At 44.2% G+C, this 20,511-nt stretch overlaps 1 protein-coding gene across 1 annotated transcript in view; it reads right to left on the bottom strand.

Annotated features, from left to right (window-relative positions):
- Window positions 1-20,511, bottom strand: part of DIS3L2 (DIS3 like 3'-5' exoribonuclease 2) — a 375,772-nt gene that overhangs the window by 53,194 nt on the left and 302,067 nt on the right.

Genomic DNA, 20,511 nt, shown 5'->3' with positions numbered 1-20,511 from the left:
ACTTTACAGCTGGGAAGTGCTTGGAGGCTCACAGAAGTTGAGAAGCTTGCTGTGGGTCACACACCTGCAGCCCTGATACTTGAGTCCGGGGGCCCTGACTCTCAGTTTAGTGCTTTCCCATAAGACGACAGCGCCTCAGCTCACATATGACAGGCGATAAAACCCGGACCCTCTTCTAGTTTGTGCCCCGCTCCTAGGCCACCTGTGACTGTGTGATGTGACTTGCTTTCTGATGGCAAGCAGCCCCTGAACTGAGATCTGGCTATTTCCTGGGGGCAATGCTAGTGCTGCACACAGAGGAATTAAAAAAAAAAAACCCACTTCTTATTCTGAGATAATTATAGATTCAGGAAATTGCAGAGACAGTACAGAAAGGTTCCACGTGCCGATCTCCAATTTCCACCCAAGGTTCCATCTTACATAATTATAGTACAATATCAAACCCAGGAAACTGACACTGGCACAATATGTGTGTCCAGTTTTATGCCATTTTGGTGACACACATACATTTGTGTAACTGTTATGGCAATCTACATACAGATTGTTCCCTCCCTACATAGGTCTCCCTTGGGCCACCCTCTGCTCCCCACCATCCCTAGCTTCTGGCAACTACCTATCTGTTCTCCTTCTCTATAAATCTGTCATTTTGAGGATGTTACCCACATGGAATCACACAGTATTTTAAATAGCTCTTCAAACCATCCTAAGGTCAGGACTTGATCCATTTTTTAGATTTTTGGAAGAATATAAAACAACAACATCAACATCCATCAAGAGAAATGAAAAATTAAGCAGAATAAGAAATAGACTGGGTCTAGTCCTGGCCCAGTTGCTCACAATGCCTGTAATTCCAACACTTTGGAAGGCAGAGGCAGAAGAACTGCCTGAGGCCAGGAGTTGGAGACCAGCCTGGGCAACATGGTAAGACTTCATCTCTACCAAACTCAAAAAAATTAGCTGAGCATGGTGACACATGCCTATAATCCCAGTTACTCAGGAGGCTGAGGTGGGAGGATCACTTGAGCCTAGGAGGACTGCAGTGAGCCATGTTCATGCCACAGCACTCCAGCCTGGGCAACAGAGCGAGACCCTGTCTCAAATAAAAAGAGAAATGATTCTATCCTAGTTCTGCCACCTCTAGCTATGTGAGTTTTGACAAGTATTGAAGCTCAAATCTCAGTTTCCTCATCTCTAAAAAAGGGTAAAAGGCTTGAGGATTAAATGATCGAATGTGTGAAAGCACTTGGCAAACTGCAGGCTCTCAATAAATTCTAGCTGTTTGTTATTATTAAAGAAAAGCCAAAGAAGCCTCTGTGCTTCTTCATAGAAAATAAGGCTCTCAATGGTCACAGATGATTAAGGAAATGACCATGCCAGCCCTTAAATGACCCCAGGTTATTCTTCCTCTTTCTTTCCAAGACTCCAGGATGGAAACAACCTGGGGATTCTTAAAAGGCGCTTCCAACAGGCGTCTTCATGTGCGCAGCCTCATGAGAACAGGCAGCCATCGCCATGCCAGATTCACCAGGGGGCCCTGAATTCAGAAGGTGGGGAAAATGGCCAAGTGCTCTCTGCTTAGCACAGGATGCCTCCAGAACAGCTGGGTTTGTGCAGAGGCCCCCAGCAGCACACTGAGCACAGAGAAGGGGCCAGTGCCAAAGAGAGGCAGGGGTCAGATGTGTGATTGAATTAGGTGCTGCATGGATACTCCTGAAAGCACAGCCTCGCTCAAAGGCTGGATGTGAGAAGGGGACAATGGCCTGAACTGCCCACGAGGTCATCTTTACTATGACTAGCTATGGAAATCTGAAAACATCTCCCCCAAAATCACATATGCGAAGACTCCATTATATAGTGGAAAGAGCACTCGACTTTGAGCCTTTGAGTAGCTGGGAACCACGCACAAATGGCTGGCTATATCTAAGCAATATGCCCAAGGCCCATTGAAAATGGGACAAAACCAGGCATTCAGAATCCTTCATGATTTATTGAAAGTGGCATTGTCTGTGCCTCTGCATGGCACCAGCAGGGGTGGGATGGAGGGCACTCCTCCTGATGGTGGGGTCACCCCATGGGTCTCCTGTTCCCTTGGACTTTTCAACTCCTCTGGCCCACATTCACTCACTCAACTTTTCTCCTTTGAAGTTATAGAATACGCCCTCATCTATCACTGACATGTTGGGTTTCAAAAGGACTGGGAGTGAATTCACTTTTTTTTTTTTTAAATAAATGAGAAGGGCTCAGCTGGAAAGACAGAGAGTAGGAGGTGAGGAGGGAGGGTGCGAGCAAGGAGGAAGGATGGCTGGTTTCCTCCTGCTCCACAGTAGCCTCTGGGCTCACCGTCAGAGGATGGAGGCTTTCATGGGTGCCACGCACTGCTCCTAAGGGCCTGTGTGGCTCACCGTGGTCTCGCCAACTAGATTTCATATTGCTTTTAGTCATTCCTGCTGTACTTTGGGAGGTATAAGCAATCCTGATGCTTCCCATGTCTCTTTAACTCAGAGGCAGCAGCCTGTGACAAGGTAGGAGAGGAGCAACAGACTTCCAGTGCAGCTACCTGGCAAGTGTCTTTAACCTGGCAGCTCATGCACCTCAAGCTTAGAGGGTCTCCATTCGATGCCTGCTCTTCCTCCCCTGGGTGGTGCCGATGATGCTCCTGGGTGGCACATCTTCCTAGCTGTCAGAAACCTGGGTGTATCCAGGTGTCCCCCCTCCCTTTTGTGGTTCTGATTCCACTTCTCTCATCTGTTCCTTCCTGTCAGCTATGTGGCCTCACCTGCACACAGCCACAGCCATCTAACTGGCTTCCTTGATGTATACACCTTGACCCCTTCCAACTCATTCTCTACAGAGCTGCCAAAGAGATCTTTCTAAAAAAGAGGTCCCATCCCACAACTCCTGTATGTAAAATGCTTCAACAGCACCAAGTTGAATTCGAGAAAACACTCATATTTCTTTTTCTTTTTTTTTGAGACAGAGTCTCGCTCTGTCACCCAGGCTGGAGTGCAGTAGCGTGATCTTGGCTCACTGCAAGCTCCACCTCCCAGGTTCATGCCATTCTCCTGCCTCAGCCTCCCAAGTAGCTGGCACCACAGATGCCCGCCACCGTGCCCAGCTAATTTTTTGTATTTTTAGTAGATACGGGGTTTCACCGTGTTAGCCAGTATGGTCTCGATCTCCTGACCTTGTGATTCGCCCACCTCGGCCTCCCAAAGTGCTGGGATTACAGGCATGAGCCATCGCAAATGGCCTAAAACCCTCATATTTCAAGGCAGAGCAAACAAGTTCCTCCCGGGTTACATCCCCAACAGTTCCCACTACCACTGCGACCCTTCCTCTGACACAGCCATCCAATGGCTCGTACAACCTAGAACAAACCAACCCATGGCAATGCTCTGCCTGGGACATTCTTGGAGAAGCCATTTCCAAGCTGCTCTCAACTGCCTTGCCTTACTGGAACTGGAATCTTCTGCCAGCTTCTACAACCTAGCATGGATCACACAGTGGACCATGCATTTCTTGAAGACAGAGCTGTATTTTATCTGTCTTGCCGTGAGTGACACAGTGCTGATTATCAATGTTGTTTTCTGAGCACTTTGGCTGCAGTGTATGGAGGGCCTCTACTTAGCTTGGCTGAGGTTGGTCATCTCACAGATTTCTATCAAACATTAGCTGCACATCCTTCCCAGGCAGGCAATCCTTGGCCTCTCACCCACACCAGGCTTTCTTCCCACCACATTACACTCCAGCTGTTCTGAGGAAAACTCCATTCCAATGGCAGTCATAACTAGCAAGCTGCCTTGTTGACTATAATTTTTTAAAGCCTCTCAGTTATGAGATTAAAGCATGATTGGGTGAGTCACTGACATGGGTGTTCGCATGTAATCGGCAAAGTCCTGAATTTGGCACCATTCATCGTTTCGACTTTGTGCAACAGTTAGAAGGATTTATCTAGAAAGTTTGGAGATTCTTCTCTAATCATTCCCATACCCTCTTTTCAAATGATACAATCTTCAGTTTATAAGCCAGAGAAGCCTGGTATCTGTTTAAAAGCCACCCCTGTGGCAACTTCTAAGGCACACACCTCCTTTTCAGATGGCTCACAGAGAGCACCATGCCTGGCAAGGCTCCTAGGACCAACTCCATCCCAAATCTTCTCAGGTGCAACTGTTTTCCAAAAGAAACTTCTAGGCCTGGGAAATATATTTTAAAAAAGTGAGAAACTAAAATGTAAATCCTAAAAACCTTCAGAAGAAAACAGATGAAAATCTTTCTGACCTTGGATTAGTCAAAGGTTTCTTAGATATGACACCAAAAGCACAATCCATAAAATAAATCGATAAATTGGACTTCATAACAATGAAAAACTTCTGCTTTTCAAAAGAGAGGAGAAGATAAGCCAGAGAGAATGGAGAGAGAAGAAATGAAATGACAAGCCAAAGACTGGGAGAAAGTATTTGCAAATCACAAACCTGGTTGAGGATTTGTATCTAAAATATTTAAAAACAAACAAAACAAAACAAAACAAAACCAAAAAACCTCTCCAGGCTGGGCGTGGTGGCTCATGCCTGTAATCCCAGCACTTTGGGAGGCCAAGGAGGACAGATCACCAGGTCAGGAGTTTGAGACAAGCCTGGCCAACACAGTGAAACCCCCTCTCTACTAAAAATATAAAAAAATTAGCCAGGTGTGGTGGTGGGTGCCTGTAATCCCAGCTACTCGGGAGGCTGAGGCAGGAGAATCATTTGAACCCAGGAGGTGGAGGATGCAGTGAGCTGAGATTGCACCACTGAACTCCAGTCTGGGCGACAGTGCAAGACTCTGTCTCAAAAAACAAACAAACAAAAAACAAAACCAATTCTCCAAACTCAGTAATAAGCCAAACAACCCAATTAAAACTGGGCAAAAGATATGAACAGACACTTCACCAAAGAAGATATGCAGACAGCAAGTATACATATGAAAAGATGCTCAACAGAATTTGTCATTAGGGAAATTCAAATTACAACCACAATGAAATATCACTATGCACCTATTAGCATACCTGAAAAACAAAACAAATAAAAAACTAACAATACCAAGTGCTGGCAAGCACATAAGAAATAGAATTCTCGGCTGGGCATGGAGGCTCACGCCTGTAATCCCAGCACTTTTGGAGGCTGAGGCGGGTAGATCACCTGACTTCAGGAGTTTGAGACCAGCCTGACCAACATGGTGAAACCCCGTCTTTATTAAATACAAAAAATAAGCTGGGCATGGTGGCGCATGCCTATAATCCCAGCTGCTTGGGAGGCTGAGGCAGGAGAATCACTTGAAACCAGGAGGCGGAGGTTGCAGTGAGCCAAGATTGCTCTATTGCATTCCAGCCTGGGCAACAACAAGAGTGAAACTCTGTCTCAAAAAAAAAAAAGAAATAGAATTCTCATACCTTGTTGGTGAGAATGCAAAGTGGTACAGTCACTTTGGGAAACTGGCAGTTCTTTATGAAGTTAAATATACACTTACCATATGACCCAGAAATCTTACTGTAAATGTCTACCCAAGTAAAATGGGAAAAAATGGTCATACAAAAGCCTGTAGGCAAATATAGCATTATTCATATTGTCAAAAACTGGAAACAGGCCAAATATTCTTCAACTGGTAAGTGGATAAAGTGTTGTATATCTATACAACAGAATACTACTCTGCAACAAAAGGGAATGACCACCGATACACACAACAACATGGACGACCCTCAAAGGCACTTTCATGCTACGTGAAAGAGGCCAGACTTAAAATGCTATCAACGGAACGATTCCATTTGTATGACATTCTGGAAAGCCAAAACTAGAAAGAGACAAAACAGGTTGTTGGTTGCCAGGGGCTGAGGCTAGGGAAGAAGAACTGACTACAGATGGGCACATGGGAATTTTCTGGGGTGATGGAACTGTTCTATATCTTGATTGTGGTGGCGATTACACAACTATATGTGTAGCTTGCAGAACTGTACACTAAAAAGGGTGGATTTTACTGTATGTAAGTATACCTTAGTAGGGGAAAAAAGTGATTTTAGCTAAATGTGGCTGGTAGGTCTATGCTTAAGGTATTATAAGATTCTAGTGATAGCATATAAAATGGTAAAATGTGCCCTTCCACAGAAATGGCAAAAACAGGATTGAAGAGTTGATTGAGTCCACAAGCAGGAAAACAAATGCAAGTCAAAACAATAATAAAATACAATTTCCAATCTATCATACTAACAAAGATTAAACAAAACCCACAAACTCTCAATTTGGTGAGAAGCAGTAACAATGCACTATTGTTTCCTGCTGACGAAAACCTAAATTAGTCTCAACTTTCTGTAAAATTCAGTCATGTGCAGAATTAACAAAGTTTTGGCCAACGATGGGCCCAATATCTGCCAGTGGTCCCATAAGATGAGAATATCATATTTTTATTGTATTTTTCTCTGTTTAGGTATACAAATACACAGCATTGTGCTCCAACTGCCTGTAGTACTCAGCACAGTCACATGCTGTACAGGTCTGTAGACTAGGAGCAACTGTGTAAACCACAAAGCCTAGATGGGTCATAGGCTATCCCATCTAGGTTAGTCTAAGTACACTCTATGATGCTGCACAATGACAAAATCACTTAACGACATATTTCTCTGAACGTGTCCCTGTCATTAAGCAATGTGTGACTGTAAACTCAAAGTTAAAAGCTCTAAAAATGTACATGCCTTAGGATATACAGAAAAATGTTATTACTCAGTGATAGGTGACCAATGGCTACTTTTGGTCAATTTCTAAATTTTTATAAAATAAATATGTATTACTTTTATAATAAAATAATAAAAGGTAGTAAAAGTAGCACAGAAAAAAAAGGTTAATTTCCTTCAACCTAGTGATTTTAAGAATACTCCTAAGGAAATAATCCAAAGTGATTTCTGAATTTTATGCATAAGATTATTAATTGCAGTGTTATTTATAACAGCAAAAACTGGAAACATTCTAGCTGCAATGTTAGCGGGTGTGATGCACACTGTGGTCTAGTTATCAATACAGGATGAAATATTTCGCAGCTCACATTTGTGTGACTTGCAGTGTGATGTACAAAACTGCATCCCTTGCCTTCCCTGCTCCCAAATCTTACCCTCACTAAGGAACTCAGTACCACCATGCCTAGGCTGATCCCTTACCATGGAGCTCCCTTCAGGGACCTAGCCAAACCAGACTGTTCTGCTTCCCTGCAGGGGTCAATGAGGCTTACCCTGCCTTGCATTTACATTTCAAATCCTCCCCCGCCCCCCCAAATCGACTGGAAGGTACATAAAGGAGGCGAAGTCTCCATGCCATGGCTGCTGATGGCCACCACCATTGACTGTAGTCCTTCTATGTTCACCTCTGTGTTAAAGTAGCTCTTCTGTGAAGATAGAAATGGGCCCCTTCTCAGCATCTGGCCACACATCTAATTCCTGTTGGGTGCTTGCTACGTGTCAGGCACTGTTCCAAGTGTTTTACGGGTACAACTCATCTAACCTAATATTCCTGTAACGCAGGTACCGTTATGCTCTCCATTTCACTGACAATAAAACTGAGGCACGGAAGAGTTACAGCCACACAGCTAAGTGAGGGAGTCAGGATCAGAACCTAAGCAGTCTGACCCAGGGTCCATGCTCTTGATCACTACATTCTCTTGTTGCACAGGAGATGCTTAAATAAATAGTCATTGACTGGAAGCTGGAAGCAACAGGAGAGCTGAGAGTTGGGGCCTGGGGCAGTCTGGAGAGGAAACATGTACCAAAAAGGAACAAGTCTGAGCAAGGCCTCTGGGCAAACAGGACAGAACTCCCCAGGGACCAACAAGGTAGTCTTGGCAACCAGGGGTCAGGAATCCCAGCCAGGAAACTAGGCAGCCAGGAGGGTCCAGGAAAGACAGGAGCTCTGCTCCCCTCGAGGTGAGCTCAGCTGTGCTCTGGCACAGCCACCAGTGAGGTGGGTAAGTCTGAGAGCTTGGTTGGCAGGTAACAGGCAGAAGAACGAAAGGGGAGAGCTCCCTGTTATTTACAGGTTGAAACTGATAGTAGCAAATCAGTTTCAAACTGCCAAAATGCCAGCATTCTCAGAGCTCAGTCACAGCTCTCTGTTCAAATGTGCTTCGAACCCAGTAGACTCTGTTATTCATTAGCACATCTTACTTAGGAAGCTACCAGCCTCATGCTGACAAGCAGGTAAGAAACCTGTTGGGATCCCCTCCCTGGGTGTTGCCCTCATCTCCTTCCACTCTGGCAGATTTCTTTTACCCCAGGAGGTCACAATTCAAGGAGCAATTAAATAATTTCTAATTTGTTTTCAACATTTCTAGTACAAGAGTAAGTTGCTAGGAGAAAACTTTTAAACAGAGTTCCCACATTTCTAATCGACTTTGAAAGTGGCCCCTTCAAACCACAGCTGGTGTTACATGAAAGCAGTCACGTGCACGCCCCGCGCAGGTGCAGCCCGCTGTCCGGCTCTTCCTGTGCACCCCTGTCCCATCTGCCTCTACGTCCTCCAGGAGACAGTAAGCTACTCTGAGGGCTGTGACCATGTTCTAACCTTGTCTGTATCCCCGATATCTAGCAGAGTACCTTGTACCTGGTAGACACTAAAAAAAGTGGGCAATTAAAAAGGTAAATCAAAAGAAATATTTTAAAGTTATAAAATAATTTAAAGCTCTTAAATTGTCTTTAGTTTAAAAATGTCTGCCATGTCACTTAACAAGGGAATGAAGAAGTATTATAAAGCAAAACAAACCATGCTACAATATTACCATTCTTTCAAAAATGTGGGAGTTTCTTGAGGAACAGCAGTACCACATTTTCACCTTGTAGACAATACAATGGGCACAGTGTCCCTGGCCACCCATGGACCTCAGAGGTGACATCCAGATCACTGTGAACAGCTCTGAGCTAGCCTAGTGATGCCCCACTAAAGGCCTGCATATCTCTTCTGTGCCCAGCACCATGCTAGATTTACAAATCTGAAAGAAGCAACAGTAAGACACCTGCCTTCTCAACAGTTACAGTCAAGAATGCAGGCAGGGAGGAAAATAAAAAGGAGTAAAGAAAGAAAACCGCAAAACAAAATGAATGAGAGCTGATGGTGTTCTGCACCAGGCACCTAGGGGACAGATGGGGAATGGGGCCAGAGATATTGGAGGAAGAGGAAGTCTATTTGGAGCAGGCTTCTGGAGGCAGTGAGGTGTGTAGGGTTGCAGGGAGCAAATGGAGGCCCAGACTCTACAGAGGCAAGGCAGGAGGGAGGAGGAAGGATAGGGTTTAGTGGGAAGTGGGGACACCAGGGTACCTGACAGAGGTCCCTAAAGGCAGGGGCACTTAGATCTGATGTAGAAATCCAGTCATTCTCACTGGCTGGTTTGAGATCAAACAAAATGAGAAAAAGATGAGACAATTAAATAGGTTTCCACCAAGCCCAACCAAGTCAACATAAAAGACTGCTCTATATTGTGAAATTATGTCGTCTTTGTTTTGATGCTAAAATGTTTTCATTTATAAAATAATGAAGATAGATGGTAACTGGCTTTTTAAAGAAAATGTCCTTGCTTGGTAAAATAAAAAGGCAACAATCTTATTATATCTTGTCTTCAAAATATTTTTTGAAATCTTACTGATCCATGATATTTACTTAATAAGACTGCAGGCTCTTGAGTGGCAAGGTGAAAGCAGCATTTGGGGAAACTCAGTCTGGCAGCAGAGTTCAGGACAGACAGCAAACAGAACAAAAGGATTCCAGCTTTAGCAGCAGAGCCCCAGTTCACTGAACAATGAAAACTGAAATAAACTGGGCCTGTCCCAAGAAGCAGTCATGGTTGAAATCTAAGGGTCAGCTGCAAGGGTTCCCCTTCCCTAATGCAGGTTTTACTAACGTCAAAGAATTCCACGTCTCTGATGTAGCTGTTTGGCTCACATTTGAGTGACGTGGAGTGTGACATGGAGGCAGGGCAAGGACGTGCAGTGTGTCCCGTGAACAGAAAGAAGAGAGTCCAAATGCTGCCTAATTATGAGTATAATGACCCAAAAGCTGGGTCCCAGAGGAGCCAAATTCTGTTCCATTTGTCAAGGCCCCTAACTTGAAAGGTTCACATCTCTGAGAGGAACAAGGGGTGCTGGCTGGGGCTCTGCTCACCCCTGGAAGTTTCTTATCTATCACCTGGTCAGTGCAGGAACTCTGTGTCTCACCTCATGTCCCCTGGAGATGCCGGGCACTTAGGTCTGAGTCATCTGGGCACACATTCAACTTCAACTGGGATATAAGTTATCTTCCTTTCTTAGCCCAGCAGCAGCTAACACAGAACCTCTGTCTTACGGGAATTATCTCCATTAAAAGCAAAAATAGGCTCTGATCAGAATTTCGCAGAAGGAGCATTAGACTACACAGCCACCTTGATACACAAATTACTTTCATCCCCTTCATGAGGAGAGGGAGTAGCAGCTATGGTAGCTGACCCTAGAGAAACTTCTGGAAGTTCGGTGCCTCCCTACCTTTCCATGCCAGCAGGCCAGCATCTCCCTTCCCAGGGTGGCACATTGGGGTCTCTTTCCCTTCCCCTGGAGTGCCCCTTCCACCATGCTCCCCTGAAGGGGACACAGTTGGTTGAGAAGTGATCACCGAAGTGCTGAGGATGCCTCAGAAGCACTGCCAGGCCCTGGGGGTGCCAAAGCTTCCTGGTTCCTCACACCTGTTCAGGCAACTCCACCTTGAGAAAGTCCTCATTATACCTTGTTCTAAACCCTGGATGCCCCGGCAAAAAATCAAACACCCGGCCCTTTCATTCACAAGGAAGGAGAACCGCCCTGGTTCATAATATGTATCTAATCCTCTTATATAAACATGCCTCTCTTGTAGAGCTACAAGCCACTCTCCTGAACACAGCTACCATCATCTTTTAAAAAGATCAGTATGTATAGTGACGTTTAAAGACCTTGAAATGCCTGGTTAAAAATGAGCACTGGGCAGGGGCTGGTGATACAAAGGTGGACAAGATGTTGTCTTTACTCTTAAGAAACTCACAATCTTAGAAAAGGAGACAGGGAAGCAAATGAAAAATGGCAAGATGATATGACAGTGTGGCAAAGACAGGTAACAGGTATAAAGAAGTATCATGGGAACCCTAGGAAGGAGGGGTGGATGGGCTGGCCCTGCCTAGGAAAAAACAAATGCGAACTTCTCTGCAGCAGGATTTGGAGTTTCAATCTTCAGCTTCAAAAGGTGAACCGAGAAGGTCACAGGGTCAAGGTGGAGGAGTAGGGTGGGGGTAGGACTTTCTTCATCTATAAGAAATGAGCCTGAATATAGGCAAGAGAAAGAACCAGAAGGCAAGTGAAATGCTTCTAGAAGTGGGGTGGGAGTCACTTTTGCTTTCAGAGTTCTGAGCATCTGCACTGGCTGTTCTGACCAAGAACAGAAGCATTAGCCACTGGTCCTCACCAGTAGACCCTGCACTGGAAGGGCACCTAGCAGTGAAGGTCACATAAGGGCCATCCCCAGTCCCAGTCTGATAGAGGGCATGGTTCTCTCTGTCTCTAGCTACTTTCTCCTCTCACTAATCACTCCAGTTTCTTTTTACATTAACTACTTCTGGGCTGTTCTGTTAGACTGCCTTCAAACCCAAATCATCAGTAAAAGATGGAATAATCTCAGTCTGATAGGTGTGACTATTTCTCAGTGGGTTCAGAACTCAGAGGAGAGAGAAGTGAGGGGATAAATCCCTTACCTCTCACAGCGTGGGTACTCCATACCTTTCAGCTCCTTTTCCCTTTCATCACAGTATGGCTCATGGCTTCACCCTCCAAACTGGCCTTCTTTCCCTAATTCCATCCCACGGAATAACCATCAGGTTTGCAATTCTGTCAGCCCTGTTTCAAGAGACTGTGCCCTTGCTTTTATCTTATTGGTGTTTTTTAAGGTACATACAGTTCTTCACAAATTGCTGAAGCAGCTTGAGGGTAGAAAGTTGTCTTCTGCTGCCTAAGGCTCCTTCACAGAACTGCGAGCAGTATTTGTAACACACAGGAAGCATCCCTCCTGTGCTGGTCGGATATCACCTCTGAGTCTGTTTTTTTAAACAACTTCCAGAATAATGCAACCTGTATTCCTTCTAATTTTTGAAAATTATGAGTAAATGACCAGGTGACTTGCCTACAGGGAGAGGGAGCACATGAAGAGGTCAGGGTTATAATAACGAGCCACTCAACAGAATTAATCTGACACTTAGAGACACATATTAGTTTCTATGCATTCGTGAACAAGCCAGAAATAGTGGCCAGCACACATAAGTGGCTGTAATTAGTGTTGCTTATATATAATTAGGTCAAGTTTTCAAGTTTGTCTATTGTTCATGCCTTGGGATACATAACCATGGATTGTTTTCCTTGATTCCATAAAGTGTATTAACTAAATCAATCTCTGTCTCTTCCTCTTTCTCAAAGGGGAGATTCCAATACCCGCGACGGCTGAAATTCACGCTCCCAGGTTCTCCCTGAAGCTCAGGGATGCAGCTTGTTCCACCCTTCGCTGCTTCCTCCTCCCACTCTCTTCCACAGAGGCTGTCCTAGATAGCCTGGGTGCTGAACAGCTAAGAGAACACACATTCTTGGCTGTGGATTTACTTTATAAATGAGATAAATAAATTTAAATGAAAAATTTGCTAATATTATTATTATAAAACTGGTAACTGGGAAAACGTACGAAGCTAATATTCTTCAAGCCTCGCTGATTCTAGAACTATCTCCACGGTTGCAGTAATAAGCCGTCAATGTTTAAATGGAAGCCTTGAACTTCTGGCAGAAGCCTTCCTGCAATGTTTGTTACTGCTCTCAAGAGAAGTGTAGCAATTCTTAGGGGAGCATAGATTATATAGAGCGATTCTGTTTTCAATTGGATTTCCTTATAATTATTCACGTCAGATCAACTCAAACAATGCCCGAGAGGTAATACACACAGAAGGTAAGAGAAAAGACTAGTGAAGTTACAAATGTTCTCTGAGGATCTGAGAATGCAACAACAGTTCTCAGCACCATTTCAAACACAATGGGTTTCTTTAAGGATTCCAATGAGAGGAAAGGACCTTCGTTTGGGGCAGGGGTCATTCCCCAGTCTCAACATTAGCAAGAGTTTAGCAAGATACTTTCAACCACCTCTTTCGGTTGTTTTAAAATTTAGGACCCTTGTAAGTACTTTTTAAAATAAGTAACACAATGAGAAGTGTCTGTGACACACTGAGCTCTTCGTAGAGAACAGCTCATGAAAATAAACAAAATATGAAAGATGAAGGGATAATCTAAGACCACAACCACTGGGATATCTCAGAGATCTAGACACCTGAGAGAGAGAGACAGAGAGAGAGAGACAGAGAGTGTGAGAGTGAGAGAGAGCGCGAGAGCGAGAGAGAGCGCGAGAGCGAGAGAGAGCGTGAGACCGAGAGAGAGCGCGAGAGCGAGAGAGAGCGCTCCATGCAGGCAGAGAACTCCTGACAGATGTTTCCATCTAAGATACCCTGATTCAATGCTACTGAAAGAGTATAAAATTGGTACAACCTCTCGGGAAGGGAATGTGGCAATATGTTTCAGGTTTCTTAAATATATCCATATCCTTGACGCCGTCATCCCAGTTCTAAGACTGTCCTAAGAAAATAATCAGAGATCAGGTCAAAAATTTATGAACACAGATGGCCATAGTACTATTACTTGTAGTACCAAAAAAATCAGAATCTAATCAAAATATTCAAAATTGGGGAGTGGCTGAATGTTTAAGAGTATATTCATATGACAGAATATTATGTAGGCATTATAATGTTTTAGAAGATTTTTTAATGACATAGGAAAAACTCATTACATAATATTAAAGAGCAGAATATAAATAAAAACTATACATATGTTATGCTAGCCACCCTTCCCTCCTGCTATGAAGCAGTAAGGAGCAAATGCACAAGGAATTATACCAAAATATTAACCATGGTTATTTCTGGATGATGGAACTATAGGTGATTATGATTTCTTCTTTATATTCTTGTATTTTCTAAAATTTCTAACACGAGAACATATTACTTTTATGATAAAGCTTCCTTCCTAAAGAAAGAATTGGGGATCAGAGAGGCCTAGTTATGGAAATGATTGTCTCTCTTCTCGACCTCCACCCTGCTGCTGTTCCCTGGTGGTACACAGTACTACCACGTGCCTAAACTGGAAACCTGATTCCCTGATCCCTAGCCTTTGATCCTGCCTCTCCCTTCCCCATCTAATCAAGAGAGTCAATTTGCCACAGGCTTATCGATTTTCCTTCCTCTCTTGGGTCTATCATTTTCTCTCACCCCACGGTCCCTACCTCAAGTCAGGCCCTCATCATTTCTCTCTTGGATTATAAACTTCCTCTATTCTATTCATTTTCAGGATGCTCTTTCTAAAACCCAGTTCTGGTCATGTCACTTACATATTTAAAATCATTCCATAGCCGCCCTGGCTCATTCCTACAGGCTCCAAGGCCTAGCCTGTGTCTCCTCTAGCTCCTCTCTCTCTCTGTACTCTACACCACACACCCTGGAACAATCTGCCATTTCTCATCCCTCCGATGCTTACACCAGCAGTTTGCTTGCCTTTGCAGCCTGGCTAGACCCTCAAGTCTTTTAGAAGGCCTAGTGCCCCATTACCTCTGCTGGAAAATCTTCCCTGAACCCCTGAGACTGAGCTGGTCCTCTCCAAGAGAGCTTACTGTACTCTCGGCAGAGTTCTGTCACATCACTTTACATTTTCTGTGTGGCCTGCTGGCTCTCTCATTATTTTCCTATATTATTTATAGAAAAGCTCTACGACTAAGAAAACAGAATGATTCTACAAATATACTCAACCCTATGATCAATAGCTTCCTTGTGTGTTTAAGTGACAACATAAATAATAAGACCAAGGAAGAGCCAGACAGGATAAATGTACCCATCCTTCTTACCTTGGATCAAATATACTGTACAAATTAAACAGCAGAGCTGGAATGCTCATTTCTTGAAAGAGACTGTATTGGAGAGAAGGAACAGAAACAGATTCAACAAAACATACTGCTACATTTGGCAATGGGGGCAGTGTGGGGGAGAAATGCTATACTGTTTCCTTAGAGCTCCATTTTGCCATGAGCAGTCCCCACCTTCAGCACACCTATAAGAGGCAGAGCCAGCATCCCTGAAAGTGTGCTTGGGTGGGATGGAGACCTGACTGTGAAGAGCTGCTGAGCTTGCAGAAGTGGGAAATGAGAACCCCTGCTCCTTTTGCTTCAGGCTAATTAAAGCGACCTGCCTGTAAATGGAATAAGGGAACTGATGCTAAACTGATTCATTCCTCTACTCCCCGCCTCCAATTGGACTGGATAGGCATGGTACTAATCAAAGGAATAACTTACCTAATTGCATGAAGCCATCCTGAGAGTTAACTTAGCACAACTGCTTTCCATTACCCATCATTGTGAAGCGATGATGAGCTGCTAAAAGCTCATTGGATAGCAGGGCTGAATTGCTAGCTGGCTGTTTAAGAAGAGGTCAGCAAAGTATGGAGCACAGGCCAAACCTGCTTTTGTGTGACCCATGCGCTAAGACTGGTTTATGCTTTTTTTTTTTTTGAGACGGAGTCTCGCTCTGTCGCCCAGGCTGGAGTGCAGTGGCGCGATCTCGGCTCACTGCAAGCTCCACCTCCCGGTTCATGCCATTCTCCTGCCTCAGTCTCCCGAGTAACAGGGACTACAGGCACCCACCATCACGCCTGGCTAATTTTTTGTATTTTTAGTAGAGACGGGGTTTCGCTGTGTTAGCCAGGATGGTTTCCATCTCCTGACCTCGTGATCCACCCACCTCGGCCTCCCAAAGTGCTGGAATTACAGGCGTGAGTCACCGCGCCCGGCCTGGTTTATGCATTTTTAAACGGCTGAAAAATAATCAAAGGAAAAACAATATTTTGTGATGTGTGAAAACTATACAAAATTCAAATCTCGGTGTTCTTAAAGTTTTGTTGCAACACAGCCACATTTATCCATTTAAAGCAACACTGGTGTTTTCACATTATAACAGCAGAGTTGAGTAGCAGAGACAGAGACTGCATGGCCCACAAAGCCTAATCTATTTACTATCTGGTGCTTTATAGAAAATATCTGCCAATCCCTGCCTTAAAGGCTGGGCCAGGTCAAGGTCATACATAACAGCATTCTACTGCAGCTTGGGTCCCAGGGTATTTAAAAATAATTTCCATTAACAAAGCTATCTTTATAATCAAGTCCACTCAAAGAAACTTTCTGCAGTTTGGGTTTCAAAATTGTGCCAAGTAGGATTCATATAAGATGCAGTTGTGAAGCTCCTGGAGTTTAATTTGCCTAGGAAGATGGTAACATCAGGTTTTCTCCACCACTACTTCAACTTCCTCTGAATTCCCAAAGTCAGTGACCCAGAAGGAACTGCTCACATCCCCTAATCACCTGTCAGGGGACCCATGATGGAGCACAGCTTCCTGCAAACCTCATGCTTATTTTACATGGAAGCCCTCAAACAGAGTGGCTTCTGGGTCCTGCCACCTGACTGATGAGGAAGAGGCTAGAGAGAGAGCCCCAGCAGGCAGTAGGTGTAGCTTCCTAAAATCAATCAATATTCCCAAGACACTTTCATAATGGGATTCTTCCAGCCCCTGCCACCCTCCCTTGGTATCTTTTCTGAATGCCATGGCTGAGAAGCCTGAGGCCTTGTCTTCACATTATAGTCAGGCAGTCTCTGTAAAGGACCTAAGTGGGAAGGTGCCTGAGAACAGGCTCTGTGTCCCAATAAACAGAAGTGCCAGGGGACTCTGTGACCCCCACCCGCAAAGTCTGTTAGTTTGGCCTGAATCACTGAGCAAGACCCAGGCAGACAGCAAACTTCCAACAGTTCCCCCTCTCCCAAAGCTCAAGATTTGGATATGATTATAAACCATCATGATTCCTTTTACTACCAACATAAAAAAGTCTGGGCACCTGTTATGGGAGCTCCCTTTTCAGAAATGAGAGACATATGTTATAAATAAACAAAATAAAACAAACATATATGTTAAGTCCAAGAATTAATTTAGTAGCAGAAAACACAGAGACAGAAGAAACCACCTGGAAGGAGTATTACTCAACCCATCCAACCAAAAAGCAAAAGAATGCATGTGGCATCTGCATTTGCTTTCCAAGCAGTGAAACAAATGAGTCATTTCATGTACCTAGAACCTCTTTAGAACTAGGTTGAACTGTAGGTAAGGGAGACATTTGGAGCAGGTAATCCTACCCAGAAGGCAGTGCTTCCCTATCTGTTTCCCATCACAGCTCTAGGATATGAACTAGTATATACATACGCTAATATATGACAGCACACTAGGGTAGACAAGACTGCTGGTAGGTGGCCCTCATGGAACTGGAGCCAGACTAGGTGGCCCTGAGGGCTGAGGCTCACTATCTCAGACATGGGCTAAGCAGCTCCAGTCTAAGCTGCCAACTGCAAATACACAGTGGTCAAGATGATCGACAGTTCTGAGGCTATGACTTCGGAACCAGCAGGTCCCTAACTCAACAAACAATCACCATACTAGTGCCGCATACTCAGCTCCCATTCATTCTGAAGGTCATCATGGTAAACTGACTTCTTGGAAAGGTGAAACTTGTGGTTTACACACTTATTCTGAACCTAAGGGCATGATGTGTAAATAAATTGTACCCCCTCGCACAGACTCATCTCTACTTGAGGCTAGTTTAAATGGATTTTTTTTTTAAAGGACTGCCACCAAAAGCACGGACATAGTGGTCTGAGGCAAACAAAGCATCAGAGAACAATTCTGAACAGTAGGCTACTCAAAAAAGCACCAAGGAAAAATGGATTTTTGTGAGGGCAAGGCAGGCAGTAGGGGCAGGAGAACAAATGCAGTGACTTCTGAATAGGGCCATTTAGCTGATTTATAAATGACCTCACCAGAGTCCTTTGCTGTGGGAGATTGATGTGCTCCTCCTTCCAAAGCTGGGGTCCATCAACTTGTTTTCGGGGGAACCAAGGAATCAACTCCAAGGGTGCAAAGCCCTTATTTTCAAACCTTAATTAACTGGAACCTAATTAGGACTTTGGAGGATTTTCTTTCCACTTAAAAGGAAAATGTTTTTCTCTCTCAAGTCAGCATGGTGTAAATGAAGGCAAAGGGAACACAGGGTGATTTGGATTTCTTGCATATAAGCAACTCATTTAACCTTTAGGAGCTTCAGCTCTCTAACTGATAAATTGAGAGGGCCAATGAGAGACAGATATCCAAAGCCATTTTCAGCAATAAAACTGATTCTGAGACATGCCAACAGATCTTTAACAATAATCTGAGATCATTCTTCTATTTTGACAATTATACCCCATCCTCATATGAGCTGGGATCACCTGACGGTCTTCTATAGTTTTTAGAGTATTTCATACATTTAATTCAACTGAACTTTGCAACAAACTGATGGGTGAGGTCTCTAAAACGTTATGACAGAAACTTTCCTGTGATGTGCTTCAGTAGCCATTGGCTGGTTATTCTAGAAGTTAGAAAAAGAAGGGAATCAAACAGAGGAGACAAACCCATCACCAGATGTTTTAATTTATATAGATGTATATGCATTCATTAATTTTTTTAAAATGTAAGGCTTTCAAAAAGGGAATGCTAACCAGATTTCTACTAGTCTTTTCTGAATAAACTACACTTGCAATTCACTGTTCATACTTTATCATTTGGTTTTGGTTTCTTTTTTTTTTCTTTTTTTTTTCTTTTTTTGAGACAGAGTCTCGCTCTCTCACCCAGGCTGGAGTGCAGTGGCCAGATCTCAGCTCACTGCAAGCTCTGCCTCCCGGGTTTTCACCATTCTCCTGCCTCAGCTTCCCAAGTAGCTGGGACCACAGGCGCCTGCCACCTCGCCCGGCTAGTTTTTTGTATATTTTAGTAGAGACGGGGTTTCACCGTGTTAGCCAGGATGGTCCCGATCTCCTGACCTCGTGATCCGCCTGTCTCGGCCTCCCAAAGTGCTGGGATTACAGGCTTGAGCCACCGCACCCGGCCAATCATTTGGTTTCTTTAAAAATAATGAGAATTTAGACATTTATGAAGCAATCTGAATACAGAATGCTTACTGGATTTTATAATTATCCCCTGTTTTACAGCTGAATATTTAAAGACTTATCCTTATCCAGGTCTTTCCAAAACATTTAACTTAGTTTTTTATAAAAACAACAGTTTCTTTTTTATGTTCGTATTTGATCAGTTTCCCTGATATTTAGTTAAACTGCATAATTACAACACTACAACTGGCCTAGCCAGGTTTGCAAATACACATACCACTCCCCTGGTAGGGGCTAAGGGAGAAGGCAGCACTAGACAGCCGGTGCCACCTGCTGCATCACTGATCACTGCGTTTTACAGAGGGAAGGATGACCACTGGCTGAGATATTGTGGGGATGGACTAGAGCTGGGGGAGGGAGGTCATGGATAGAGAGACAGATTTTGGCTCGTTAGCATCCAGTTAGTAGTTAGATTCACAAGAGGTCACTCAGGGTGGGAGTATGGATGGAGAAAGAATAAAGCGGGGGTAGATCCCAGGGAATGAATGCCAACCCTAAAGTGGTGAGCACAAGAGGCATCTTGCAAAGGGGACCAGCAGGACATTACTGGAGATGTACAAAGAGAAACAAGGAACCAGGAGGTGGGTTTCAAAGGGCCTGGTGTAGGTCAGAAGTCTAAGAAGCAAGAACTGTAAAGTGTCCTTGGACTTGACAATCAGCCAGCCACCTGAAAATGAGAACTGGAGTGCGTTTACACTCCCATGAACGATTTCTTAAAGGAAGGAAAGTAGGTATTCTGTAATCCCCTATGCCTTTAGTTTCTCTTCCATCACGTCTGCCGTCTTCTTCAGCGTCCGCTCTGCCTCCCGTCTCCCTGTCAGTATTCTCACATAGACAGCCTGAGGGCTGCTCAGGCTGCCTGAGCCCAGGTGGGGGAAGGAGGAGCAGGAGAACTCCAGAGGCTACCCTGACTCTGCCATGCACAGGCAGGACAGGTCATCCACTGGTCCCGAGGGCAGCCACTTCTTCCTAGGCCCAGGGCAGAACCTCTTTGCAATGCCTGCTAAGAAGCATTTGTGCAAGTCTTTTGCAAAAGGTAGGATAAAATCAGAAATTCAATCAGAGGGCTTTACAAGGCCTTTCAGATTTCTCCCAGCTGACAGGCTTAGGGAAAGAAGTCTGCATTAGGCAGTCTGGTGAACAGTTCCACATTCCTACCCACCTCATTTCAGACACATGGAAACTTCCCAGAGCACACACAACAAGCAAGGAAGGAGAGTTTGGGTAAGAAATATAAATGAAGGAGAAAAAGAGTCCATAATACAAAACACAGTCTCTGCTCTGTAATATACTGACAAACAATGAAGAAAGAAATCCTGGGTCCTAATAGTTACTGACTCTCAGACATGGAAATTCAAGCAG

This window comes from Chlorocebus sabaeus, chromosome 10, assembly GCF_047675955.1.
Source record: "Chlorocebus sabaeus isolate Y175 chromosome 10, mChlSab1.0.hap1, whole genome shotgun sequence".
In the NCBI taxonomy this organism is placed as follows: domain Eukaryota; kingdom Metazoa; phylum Chordata; class Mammalia; order Primates; family Cercopithecidae; genus Chlorocebus; species Chlorocebus sabaeus.
This window is presented reverse-complemented; position numbering and strand designations above follow the sequence as displayed.